The sequence below is a fragment of the Mirounga leonina genome, unplaced genomic scaffold (genome assembly GCF_011800145.1).
Source record: "Mirounga leonina isolate KUSES-001 unplaced genomic scaffold, KU_Mleo_1.0 Mir_115, whole genome shotgun sequence".
NCBI classification, from domain to species: Eukaryota; Metazoa; Chordata; class Mammalia; order Carnivora; family Phocidae; genus Mirounga; species Mirounga leonina.
Genome location: NW_023270268.1, coordinates 2,556,175 through 2,570,341, shown reverse-complemented (window position 1 = coordinate 2,570,341; position 14,167 = coordinate 2,556,175). Strand labels below are relative to the sequence as shown.

The window sequence follows — 14,167 nt, the reverse complement described above, 5'->3', positions numbered from 1 at the left end:
AGCATGGAATCTTTTTCCATTTATTTGTGTCTTCTGCAATTTCTTTCATGAGTATCCTATAGTTTTCTGACTACAGATACTTTGCCTCTTTCGTTAGGTTTATTCCTAGGTATCTTATGGGTTTTGGTGCAATTGTAAATGGGATCAACTCCCTAATTTCTCTTTCTTCTGTCTCATTATTATAGCACCAAAATTTTTAAAGAGAAATGGGGAGGGGCGCCTGAGTGGCTCAGTCGTTAAGCATCTGCCTTCGGCTCAGGTCATGATCCCAGGGTCCTGGGATTGAGCCCTGCATTGGCTCCCTGCTCCGCGGGAAGCCTGCTTCTCCCACTCCCACTCCCTCTGCTTGTGTTCCCCCTTTCACTGTGTCTCTCTCTGTCAAATAAATAAAAAAATCTTAAAAAAAAAAAAAAGGAGAGAAATAGGGAAACCATTAAGCCTTTTATCTAGAATTACTCCCTAGGTAAGCCCACTCTCATCCTATATACTACTGCTCATATTTCCATCAGTTGCCAGTTCTCTAATACCATTCACAGCTATTGAAATAACTACTGCCCCTTGCCACCAGAGTCTCTCCTAAATGAGTCACTTCTAAGAATAAAGTATCAGAATTATTTTTAAATGCTTTATAGAATAGAAATAAATATTTCTAGAGAGCTGAAAATTATCTGGTGAGCATCTCAACATTGAGGGCATGTTTCAAGACTTATTTTCAGTATAATCCAATATTTGTTTAAGTATTTCAAGGTGAAAGAGGGGCACCCTCACCCTCTCACCGTGACTTTTGTTATTAATTTGCTTTTACAGCTATATAAGAATGTGTCTTTAGTCTGTTCCCTGAGGCTCTGTTGGCTCTGTTTCAGATTCAGGGAGCAGTCAGTAAGTGTTATTAGTGTCTCTTCATATTAAACACACTTGAGTTTCTCTGTAAGAAAATTATGCATATACAGAGTACGTGTAATTTCATTTATCTTTGCTTATTTAATATTTATGACCTTGTGCTAAAAAACAAACCCTATAAGCTTCATGGTACAAAGCATCAGTAACATTTGGATGACCATACTAAGTTATTCAGCAAATATCTCTGAGTTCCCACTGTATGCCAACCAAAATTTAAATCAAGAGAATTCTGTAACTAACCTACCAATCTATTGTGTATACTTACAGAGGTCCTGATTCTACCCTCACAGAGGACAGTTTGGGAGATAGTTCATAGGAAGAGGTCTAGGAGAACAGTTAAGGGAAATCCTAAAACAACAGCTGTGCAACAGACCTAAAAAGTAGCCAGCCCAGATTAAAGCAAAAGGATGAAGGGCTCCAGAAGGAAGGTCCCAAAGAGAAAAAAAAAAGATTGGTGGGATTAGATACACTTCCTGATATGATGGAGGTTTCAGGAAAAAAATATTATCAGGAAGAAGGAAAGAATGACAGTGATACTCTAAGAAAAAAGACTGAGCAAGTAAAGAAATAAATCTTAGTATATAGCCTAGTATGCTATTAACAAACTATACAGTCATATAAACGCTATTTTTTTAAGATTTTATTTTTAAGTAATCTCTATACCCAACATGGGGCTCAAACTTACGACCCTGAGATCAAGAGTCGCATGCCCTACTGACTGAGGCAGCCAGGTGCCCCTAAACACTAATTTTTTAAGGTCATGTCTACCAGTTTTCTTCCTGGAAAAATTACTATTTTCTCTTTGTAATGAACAAGTAATTTGCGATAATATCCTGTGAGACTGTATAAATATATTGCTTCTCATTAAACATTTTCCACTGGGGCGCCTGGGTGGCTCAGTCGTTAAGCGTCTGCCTTCGGCTCAGGTCATGATCCCAGAGTCCTGGGATCAAGCCCCACATTGGGCTCCCTGCTCGGCGGGAAGCCTGCTTCTCCCTCTCCCACTCTCCCTGCTTGTGTTCCCTCTCTCGCTGTGTGTCTCTCTGTCAAATAAATAAAATCTTTAAAAAAAAAAATTTTTTCCACTATTTTTTCATGCTTTGATTCTTGCCTGAACCTATTATTGCTATGATGGTTGCAAAATGGATATTTCTTTTTTTTTTTTTTTTAAGATTTTATTTATTTGAGACAGAGAGAATGAGAAACAGAGAGCATGAGAGGGAGGAGGGTCAGAGGGAGAAGCAGACTCCCTGCTGAGCAGGTAGCCCCATGCGGGACTTGATCCCGGGACTCCAGGATCATGACCTGAGCCGAAGGCAGTCGCTTAACCAACTGAGCCACCCAGGCACCCGCAAAATGGATATTTCTTATCCACCATTCATCCTATATTATGTTGGCATTATTTTTAAGGTTGCAAAATGGATATTTTCCATAAATACTGGCATACACATGTTGTGTATTGTAAGGTTGCAAAATGGATATTTCTTATCCACCATTCCTCCTATATTAGTTGGCATTATTTTGTAAGGAAGAGTTTTCCTTTTTCTCCCATTTATTTATTCATTCAGTTATATATTTATTTATATCAGCATGGACTCATGGATTTTTATTCAGTAGATCGTAATCTACTCCTATCATGATGTATTTTGATACTCTATTTTGTCAATGGATGCACCTTCAGGCTGGTTCCTACATTCCTTTTTTTTTTTTAAAGATTTTATTTATTTCTTTGAGAGACAGCACAAGTAGGGGGAGCAGCAGAGGGCAAGGGAGAAGCAGGCTCCCAATATGAGCCCTGATCCGAGAACCTGGGGATCATGACCTGGGCCCAAGGCAGACGCTTAACTGACTGAGCCACCCAGGCACCCCTCCTATGTTCTTTTACCCCCAACATTTGAATTTAAAATTTCAGGGGCACCTGGTTGACTCAGTCTGTTGAGCATCAGACTCTTGGTTTAGCTCAGGTCATGATTTCAGGACCCTGGGATTGAGCCCTGCGTGGGGCTCAGCAGGGAATCTGCTTCTCTCCCTCTCCCTCTGCCCCTCCCCCTGCCTGTTTGCGCTTTCTCTCTCAAATACATAAATCTTTTTTTTTTTTTAAGATTTTATTTATTTGACAGAGAGAAAAAAGTAGAGCATGAGCCAGGGGGAAAGGCAGAGGGAGGAGAAGCAGACTCCTTGCTGAGCAGGGAGCCCGACATGAGGCTCAATCCAGAAACCCTGTGATCATGACCTGAACTGAAGGCAGCTGCTTAACAACTGAGCCACCCAGGCACCCTTAAATAAATCTTTTTTTAAGAAGTGAAAAAAATAAAATTTCAGGGGCGCCTGGGTAGCTCAGTCATTTAACGTCTGCCTTTGGCTCAGGTCATGATCCCAGGGTCCTGGGATCGAGCCCCACATTGGGCTCCCTGCTCTGTGGGAAGCCTGCTCCTCCCTCCCCCACTCCCCCTGCTTGTGTTCCCTCTCTCACTGTGTCTCTCTCTGTCAAATAAATAAAATCTTTAAAAAAAATAAAATAAAATGTCAAACACAGTATAGAATTTTAAAGCGGGGGCGCCTGAGTGGCTCAGTCGTTAAGCGTCTGCCTTCGGCTCAGGTCATGATCCCAGTGTCCTGGGATTGAGCCCCGCATCGGGCTCCCTGCTCCGCGAGAAGCCTGCTTCTCCCTCTCCCACTCCTTCTGCTTGTGTTCCCCCTTTCACTTTGTCTCTCTCTGTCAAATAAATAAATAAAAATCTTTAAAAAAAAAAAAAAAGAATTTTAAAGCGAACACCAACATATCCACCACCTAGGTTCTAACAGTAACATTTTATTATCACATGTGTCTATCTTTATCTAAACACATCTAATTATCCCTCTATCCATGTATCCATTAATCTATCTTACTTTTGGGATATATTTCAGGGTACATTGCAAACATCAGAAAGGAAAAGTAGAATAAGTAATTTGGTGAATGGGTGATGAGAATCAAAAGATGTTTAAGTGATACCATCAAATGTCAGTTAAAGCTGATAAATAGCAGAAGGAAGTAAGGAAAAGGGAGACCAAATAATTAAGAAAAAGCATTAGTATAAAGGTAAACATTAAAATATATATATAAACTCTCCACAAACACCAAAAGAAAATTAAAAAGAGCAAGTAGGCCATGTGGGGAAAAACAGTAAAAATAATGATAACAACAAATAAAGCACAGAAAGGTATGATGAAATTGAGATCAAACATAACAATCATATAATAAATGTAACTGGGTTTAAATCAACCACTGAAGGAAGAAGACTTTTAATTGACTCACAAAGGAAAACCCAAATGTGATAGATTATAAAATTGGCCACAAATTCTTCCCCTCCCTTCATCTCTGACTTTGCAGTGTGACATTATAGATCTTTCCATTAAGAGGTGGAGTCTTTTTCTCCACCTCTCAAGTCTGGGTTGTTGATTTGAATTGCTTTGGCCAGTGGGCATTAGCAATTGTGATGCAAATGCACACTTCACTCATCAGGGCTGGTCCCCTCTTGCTGCACTTGAAACCCTGTGACCTCTGTGTGTGCAGTCTAGCTTGCTGAATTATGAAAGACACATGGCCCAGTCATTCTCCCAGCCCTAGCCAACAATCTGCTAATCATCAGACATGTGAGTGAGGCTATCTTACCAGCCACCAGCCAGACCCCAGCTGATATCATACACATGAGCAAGCCCATCAGAGATTGGCTGAGCCAGCCCAGACAACATGTGTATGCCAGCCAACGAACAGGATCATTTATCATAAATAAATGACTCTTGTTCTAAAACACTAAGTTTCGATATGGTTCATTATGTAAACATTAACTGACACATGGCCACTGTGGTGCATACAGGAGTTACACCTAAAGTAAGTGGTTCAGAAAGGGTAAATAGAAAGGAACAGACAAATATACACCAGACAAGTGGAAACAGTAAGAAAGCAAAGGTTGGGGCACCTGGGTGGCTCAGTTGCTTAAGCATCTGCTTCACCTCAGGTCATGATCCTGAGGTCCTGGGTGGCTCAACTGGTTAAGCGTCTGCCTTCAACTGGGGTCATGGTCCCAGGGTCCTGGGATTGAGCCCCAGGTTGGGCTCCCTGCTCAGTGGGGAGTATACTTCTCCCGCTCCCTCTGCAGCTCCCCCTGCTTGTGCTTATTCTCTCTCTCTCTCTGTCAAATAAATAAATAAAATCTTTAAAAAAAAAAAAAAAGAATGCAAAGGTTGTTATCTTGACATCAGACAATTCAAGCCAAAAAGACTTAAATATGATTAAGGACACTTCATAATCCTAAAGGATAAAATTTTCCAGAAAAAAAAAAAATTGTAACTAAAGACTACAAGTAGAAGTTTTTAATAACTGTATCAGACAACCTAAAATCCATGTACCAAATATGTATGTACCATGTACCAAATAACACAACAACTGCCATCACAAAAAAGCTACAAGATTAAATTTCCAAGTAATAATTTCAAATCTTTGGGCCAAGTCTATGAGTAGCTAAAGGAATTAAAAGAAACATTGCTCAGGGATGATGATCCAAGGAAGATACATGTGGAAGCAAGGTAGGTGGATTAAAAGTAATAATGTATAATACTAACCTCATTATGAGAGATGTGGCCATGCAAATTATAAGGCAGATGAGAAAGTATATTTTACTTTGTTGTTAGGGTGCACTCTATGAATATTAGTATTTGTCTTTGGGAGTTGATGATTCAACAGTAACCTGCAGCACCTTTAACAGAACAAAGTGACTCATCTACCTACTCTTTGTGGCCTGGATAGTCAAAGTTCCCCACCCAAACTTGGACTATGAGGGGACTTTACTGCTCTTACCACACTCTTCCCCCAGGGTATTGATCTAGTGGTTCTCAGTGAGAGGTAATTCTGTCCCCCAGAGGGAGACATTTAGAAATGTCTGGGGACATTTTTGGTTTTCACAATTTGAGGGGGCAGAGGATGATGGGGGAGGGATGTCCCTGGCATCTAGTGGTTAGAAGCCAGTGACGCTACCTACAACGCACAATACACTGCCCCACAACAAAAACTCATCCAGCTCAAAATGTCAATAGTACCAAGGGTGAGAGTCACTCTGGAGAAATGTCCTGTTCAGAACGGGCTCCAAATTTTGAGGACTATACTGCTGTGAGTATAGTCCAATCTGTTGGAAGGGGTAGGTTGTTCCAAAGAATGAATGAAGACTTTCTTTGAGAGGTGAGAAAGAAGCATTGTTTAGAGATTGGTGCTTAAGAATAGGGGAGAAAAGGAGGCACCTGGGTGGCTCAGTTGTTAAGCATCTGCCTTCGGCTCAGGTCATGGTCCCAGGGTCCTGGGATTGAGCCCCACATCAAGCCCCACATCGAGCCCCAAATCGAGCCCTACATCAAGCCCCGCATCGGGCTCCCTGCTCCGAGGGAAGCCTACTTCTCGCTCCCCCATTCCCCCTGCTTGTGTTCCCTCTCTCACTGTGTCTCTCTCTGTCAAATAAATGAATAAAATCTTTAAAAAAGAAAAGAATAGGGGAGAAAAATTAGGAAGTGGAGTATAACAGTGAGGGTTGAATTTCATAAGGACTTTTCCATTAAACTAAGGAAAAAAGCATAGTCACTTTTATTGTTGTTGCCCCAATTCTTACTAAATGGAGAATGAAGGAACCCTCTACTGACCCAGGAAGAAGAAGCTACCTCCTATCATGGTGACTATGTCCAGAAGTTCTAGGTGGTGACCAGCAGCAACATGACAAGTGTTCACACGGAAATGAGAGCACCAAAGAGGAATACACATGTGAGAGCAGGGTACAGAGTACAACTAAGGGGTTTAGGACCAGTTCCTCCGTCTGGTAAATGTCAAGGTCCTCCTACCCTCCGAATACCTTCAGTTATAAGGATGATAACCTTATTCCCCAGTTTGTTTTTTGCTTTTAAATTTGATTTATGGAGTTTATTTTTTTTAAAGATTTTTATTTATTTATTTGACAGAGAGAGAGAGCACAAGTAGGCAGAGAGGCAGGCAGAGGGAGAGGGAGAAGTAGGCTCCCTATCGAGCAGGGAGCCCGATGTGGGACTCGATCCCAGGATCCTGGGATCATGACCTGAGCCGAAGGCAGCTGCTTAACCGACTGAGCCACCCAGGTGCCCCTGATTTATGGAATTTAAAAGCACCAGGTTGGAGGTGCCTGGATGGCTCAGTAGGTTAAGCCTCTGCCTTCGGCTCAGGTCATGATCTCAGGGTCCTGGGATCAAGCCCCGCGTCGGTCTCCCTGCTCAGCAGGGAATCTGCTTCTCCCTCTCCCTCTGCTGCTCCCCACTGCTTGTGCACTCTCTCTCTCTTTCTCTCTCTCTGTCAAATAAATAAAATCTTTAAAAAAATAAAATAAAATACTTAGGAATAAATTTAACCAAAGAGATGAAAGATCTATACACTCAAAACTAGAAACCCTGATGAAAGAAACTGAAGAAGATACACAAGAATGTAAAGCTAGCCTGTGTTCCTGGATTGGAAGAGTTGTATTGTTAAAATGTCCATACTATTCAGAGCCATCCATAGATTGAATGCAATCCCTATCAAACTTCCAATGGCATTTTTTACAGAAATAGAAAAACAATCCTAAAATTCATATGAAATTACAAAAGACCCCAAATAGCAAAAAAAAAAAAAAAAAATCTGGAGAAAGAACAAAGCTGGAGGCATCACTTTTTCTGCTTTCAAGCTATATTACAAAGCTATAATAATCAAACCAGTGTGGTATTGGCATAAAAACATACATAGGTCAATGGAATAGAATAGAGAGCTCAGAAATAAATCCATGCATATTTGGTCAATTAATTTTTGATGAAGGAGCCAAGAATATAAAATGGGGAAAGGATAGTCCCTTCAGTAAATGGTGTTGGAACAATTGTGTGTCTATCCACCTGCAAAAGAATAAAACTGGACCCCTATCTTACACTATACCCAAACATCAACTCAAAATGGATTAAAGACTTGAATTTAAGAAGAACTCTTAGAAGAAAACATAGGAGATAAGCTCCTTGACATTAGTCTTGGCAATGGTTTTTTGGACTTGACACCAAGAGCAAAAGCAACAAAAGTAAAAATATAGAAGTGGGACTACATCAAACTAAAAAGCACAGCAAAAAAACAAAACAGAAAAACCCATCAACACAGCAAAAAGACAACCTATGGAATGAGAGAAAATACAAACCATATGTCCAATAAGGGGTTAATATCCAAAATGTATAAGGAACTCATCAACTCAAAGCAAAAACAAACAAAACAAATAACCCAATTAAAAAAAAACAGGCAAAGGACCTGAATAGACATTTTTCCAAAGAAGACATACAAATGACCAACAAGTACATGAAAAGATGCTCACTAGGTGGTGCTTAGTGGGTTAAGCGACTGCCTTTGGCTCAGGTCATGATCACAGGGTCCTGGGATGGAGTCCCGCATCAGGCTCCCCCTGCTCTTCGGGGAGCCTGCCTCTCCCTCTCCCTCCGCCACTCCCCCTGCTTGTGCGAGCTCTCTCTCCATATATCTCTCTCTAAGAAATAAAATCTTTATAAAGAAAAGATGCTCACTAATCATCAGGGAAATGCAAATCAAAACTACAATGAGTTATCACCTCACACCTGTTAGAACAGCCATTATCAAAAGACAAATATTAAATGCTAGCAAGGAAGTGGAGAAAAGGGAACCCTTGTACATTTGGTGGGAATGTAAACTGGTACAGCCACTCTGGAATACAGAATGAAGTTTTGTCAAGAAATCAAACATAGAGGGGCACCTGGGTGGCTCAGTTGGTTAAGCGACTGCCTTCAGCTCAGGTCATGATCCTGGAGTCCCAGGATCGAGTCCCACATCGGGCTCCCTGCTCGGCGGGGGGTCTGCTTCTCCCTCTGATCCTCTTCCCTCTCGTGCTCTCTGTCTCTCATTCTCTCTCTCAAATAAATAAATAAAATCTTTAAAAAAAAAAAAAGAAATTAAACATAGAACTACCATATGATCCAGCAATCCTACTTCTGGTTATATATCCAAAGTAACAAAATAATTAGAGATATCTGTACCCCACTATTCATTGTAGCACTATTCACAATAGCCATGGTATGGAAACAGCCTAAGTATCTGCTGACAGAAAATATGATTTTATGTATATATAAGTTCAGCCATAAAAAGAAGGTAACCCTGTCATTTGCAACAACATGAATGAACATGGAGGGCATTATGCTAAGTGAAATAAGCCAGACAGAGGAGGACAAATACTGCATTGTATCATTTATATGTAGATTCAGAGGGGAAAAAAAACAACAACAAAAAAAGTCAAACTCATTAGAAACATAGTAGGATAGTGGTTGCCAGAGGCTGGAGAGGAGGGATAAGGGCAGGTTGGTTAAAGGGTACAAACTTTCAGTTATAAGATGAAAAACATGTGAGGATCTAAATGATAGCATGGTGACTATAGTCATTGAAATTGGCTAAGGGAGAACTTAAGTGTTCTCACGCACACAAAAGTGATGGGAGGTGGGAATTCTTTCACAATGTATATCAAAACATTGCACAATTTAAATATATTGCAAATTTATTTGTATATTTATTTGTACAAAATAATGAAAGAAAACTGCTCTAGTTCTCACAGACCCCAGTGTCTTCTACCTCTGTCCCACAAGGTGTCACTGTTGAAACACGGAAAATCGGCTATGTCACCAACGCTCACAAGATGGAGCTATTATTGAAACAAGTACTCTGACAGTCTGCAGTTCCACCGTTACAAATACCAAGGGCTCTTTCTCCTAGGACACACAAGGGGGAAATTTATAAAGACTGAGCTGGAAGCCTGTCCTCCCCGCCAGCGATGTTAGGTCCAAGCTCCCCTCTCCTTTATGGTGACTTTCTCCTGGGTATGCCCTTGTGTCTTGCTGCCATCTCAGGTCGGGGCCACTTGAGGGCATCAAAGGTGCTGTAGTAACACTAACCCTCCTGAAGAAAGTGGCCAGGGTCTCAATCACTTCCTTCTCAGAATTTCCTTCTTCCCAGGAGACCTCCCAGAAGTCTCCTTAGTCTTTGGAAAATTGCTGACTTTCTCCCAAAGAACCTAACAAAGTGCCCCGTTACACCCTTCCCCTGCTTGCCTTATTCCTACCTAATTAAAAGGAATCCCTCTTCCAGAACAAAGGATTAGCGGGGGAGCTCGACTAACAGAGACACAACTGTCAATTTTTTAAAGTTAGTTAGTTAGCGAGTAATTTCTATAGCTAGTGTAGAAAGGATTGAACTCAGGACCCAGAGATCAGGATTTGCATGGTCTTCCGATTGAGCCAAACAGGTGGCCCACAACTGTCAATTTTCTTATTTTTTTTTAAGATTTTATTTATTTATTTGAGAGAGTGAGAGAAGAGAGAGCACAAGCCAGGGGAGAGGCAGAGGAAGGAGTTCGACCTGGGGCTTGATCCCAGGACCCTGGGATCATGACTTGAGCTGAAGGCAGAGGCTTAACCGACTGAGCCACCCAGGCGCCCCAATAGCTGTCAGTTTTAAATGGTAGTCTGGGACGCCTAGGTGGCTCAGTTGGCTGAGCGTCTGCCTTCGGCTTGGGTCATGATCCCAGGACTCTGGGATCGAGTTAGCATTGGGCTCCTTGCTCAGCGGGGAGCCTGCTTCTCCCTCTGCCTGTAGCAACCCCTGCTTGTGCTCTCTCTCTCTCTCTCTCTCTGACATATAAGTAAATAAAATCTTTAAAAAAAAAATTTTTTTTTAATGGTAGCGTCTCTACTAATAAAAATGCAAAATTCTACCTTGCTGAGCAGCTTAGGACATACAGAAACGGGATTTCGGTGGCGGTGGGGGGGCTGCTGCACAGCTAGCAGGGCCGGTCCGGAGGTCCACCCGGCCCGGAGTTCTCCGCCTCTCCCGGCGGCTGGGCCCGCGGAGGCCCCCAGCTCAGCCCGTCACCACCCCCGGGGCGGGGGGGGGACCCCTCATCCACCACCTCCTGGCGGGCGGGACCTGTCAGGACGCGGCCACCGTGCCCTCTAAGGACTCGCCCTCAGTCTGGACCGCCTTCCCAGGAAAACCTTCGTCAACATCATGCCAGCTGAGGTTGGTGTCCAGGTTGGCAAAGACCCGTCAAGTTTTTCGTGAATGGGCTGACACTTGGGAGCCCGAAATGTTCTGTTAAGCGGGACTCACTGCTGCAGGACCGACCAGGCATTTACCCTGAATCTTCGTACCAAGAGCACCAGTGGAGCCCCCACTTTCAACATCACTGTCACCATGACTGCCAAGACGCTAGTCCTGTTGATGGGCAAAGAAGGTGTCCACGGTGGGGAAATCAATAAGAAATGTTATGAAATGGCCTCCCACCTGCAGCGTTCCCAGTTACTGACCTGGGCTGCCCCTTTCCCCCCACCACATCCCACTGCTTTTGCACCCTTCCCATACACACACCATTTTTATTTTGGGGGCTATTACCCCACACCCGTTGTTGCTGCCAAAACCATATGGACTGGGGGCTGGGGCTGGATGGACAGACACTTCCTCCTACCCATACCCCTCCTGTGTGTGATTGCAAAAGTTTTTATTTGGGTTTTTTTTGTTTTTTTTTTTAAGATTTGTTTATTTATTTGAGAGAGAGAGAGCAAGCGAGCATGAGTGGCGGGCAGAGGCAGAGGGAGAGGCAGACTCCCCAATGATGCTTGATCCCAGAACGCTGAAATCATGACCTGAGCTGAAGGCAGACACTTACCCGACTGAGCCACCCAGTCGCCCGTTTTGTTTTGAAAAGATTCTGCCAACAACAACAACAACAAAAATTGAATTTTACCACACACACTGTTTTAAGTTGATTTTCTTTACTTGAGGTATTATCCAGTGGATAAGAATGTCTAGAATCCCAATGTCTTAGTCTACTCCAACTTCTATGACAAAAATACCACAAACTGGGTGGCTTAAACAACAAACATTTTTTCCTCACAGTTCTGAGGGCTGGAAAGTCCAACATGGAAGTGTGGGCTGATTTGGTACTTGGTGAGGTAAGGGCCCTCTTCCTAGTTTGCAGATGGCCTTCCCGTATCCTCACATGGTAGAAAGCAGAGAAGCAGTTCTCTCCTGTCTCTTCTTTAAGGGCACTAATCCCATCATGCTCTAATTACTTCCCAAAGGCCCCACCTCCAAATGCCATCACACTGGGAATTTGGTTCCAACAAATGAACTTGTGGGGGAACTCAAACATGCAGTATAAAACCTGACTAACAAATTTTAAATTCTAACTTCAACATGTGTTATCTGCATGACTTTGGGCCATTTATTCAACATCTCCAAGTATCACTCTTCACATCTAAAGGTAAGTAAAACTACCTACCCCGAAGGGTTACTGTGGAAATTAAATAAAATATGTTAAATACTTGACAGGTTCCTTGGCACACAGTAAGTACTCAATGCTAGCTACTGCTGTAATTATTTTGTTGTCATTATTGAAAGCCCTTCTTTGTATCCCCTCAAAGTCTGGAAGTAGAAATAGCTCATCACTAAAAAAGGAAACAATATGCGGCATCTGGGTGGCTCAGTCAGTTAAGCACTGGACTCTTGATTTTGGCTCAGTTCATGATCTCAGGGTCATGATCTCAGGGTGGTGCGATTCAGTCCCACATCAAGCTCTGCTTCTGGGTATGGAGCCTGCTTATAATTCTCCCTCTCCCTCTCTCTCTCCCCTGTCTTAAAAAAAAAAAGCAATATATTACAAACCATAATTTTCACACAGAAGTAACAGAGCAAACGGGGCGCCTGGGTGGCTCAGTCGTTGGGTGTCTGCCTTCGGCTCAGGTCATGATCCCAAAGTCCTGGGATCGAGCCCCGCATCGGGCTCCCTGCTCCGCGGGAGGCCTGCTTCTCCCTCTCCCACTCCCCCTGCTTGTGTTCCCTCTCTCACTGTGTCTCTGTCAAATAAATAAAATCTTAAAAAAAAAAAAAAGTAACAGAGCAATGGAAATTCGATATAAAGCAGGAGAAAAATGCTAATACTAAAAAATGACAAGAAAGATGTTTCTCAAACCATAGACTCAGTTCAGATTGGTTGATACGTGGATTGCCTTAGAACAGCTATATTCTCAGGACAATCCTGGTCACCTATCTAAGGTGACACGGCTGGAAGTAAAGTAGATACCACACATCCTAATGGCTGTGATTCCTTGGTCAACTATGGAATTAGATTACTGGCACCAAAAGAGGAAATATGACATTGGGTTTCCATACTTCTGTGGTTCCCCAATGTCAAAAAAGAGAGTGGAGCCTACAGGCCTCTCACGACAGAAGGAAAACATGTTCCTACGGATATGCTGGCAGAAGGGAACCAAAATACCTTTATTTCTGCTACCCCTGTGGCTACACCTCTTGTATAACTACCTCTGACCATTGCCTTGATGTTTCCTCAACCAGTTATACATAATATGGGAAACTGGTCCAGAAGAGTACACCATCCACCAACCTCGCACTAACCTATTGAGAGTCAAGCAAAAACCAAGGAACTCAACATGATAGAACACATAAAACTAAAACAGGGCGTACCTGGGTGGCTCAGTCGTTGGGCATCTGCCTTCAGCTCAGGTCATGATCCCAGGGTCCTGGGATCGAGCCCCGCATCGGGCTCCCTGCTCCGCGGGAAGCCTGCTTCTCCCTCTCCCACTCCCCCTGCTTGTGTTCCCTCTCTCACTGTGTCTCTCTCTGTCAAATAAATAAAATCTTTAAAAAAATAAATAAATAAAACTAAAACAGACAATGAGTGTGACATTAGGAGGAAAAAAATGCCGCTTGGGGTTAAAGAAGGTAAAGGAATTATGCAAATAATTGAAGAAATATTTCACATTGGACTTTTGAAAGTTAATCTAATAAATGTAAATTATACATTAAAAAACTGAAAACAAGTAAAAGAGCTTTCAAAGATGAGACTGATAAAGTCAAAATAACTTTGCAGGAATTGAAAAGAGAAAAAAAACACATGCGTTTCCTAAAATAATGATAACCTTGGATTCTGATGTTTTGGCAAAGGAATGCATGCTTGATAGTGCTGTGTAAGCTTGTATCCTGGGAGCTCTACTTGGCAATGTAATTGTCAAGGAAGTGGCACAGGGTGGTTTAAGGCACTTAACTTTTGGTCAGTTGGTGACTGGATATGGTCCCATGTTGAAGAGTCCTTTTTCATGCTTACATTGATAATATTAGGAATATGGTTGCTCATACTGGTGATTAATGTATGATGTAAAAGAATGTGCGTCAAAG

General features: G+C 42.4%; 1 pseudogene; it reads left to right on the top strand.

The window, feature by feature from the left end:
- The first annotated feature begins 4,735 nt into the window (after positions 1 to 4,735).
- Positions 4,736 to 14,138, top strand: LOC117999204 (annotated as a pseudogene).
- The last annotated feature ends 29 nt before the right edge of the window (positions 14,139 to 14,167 follow it).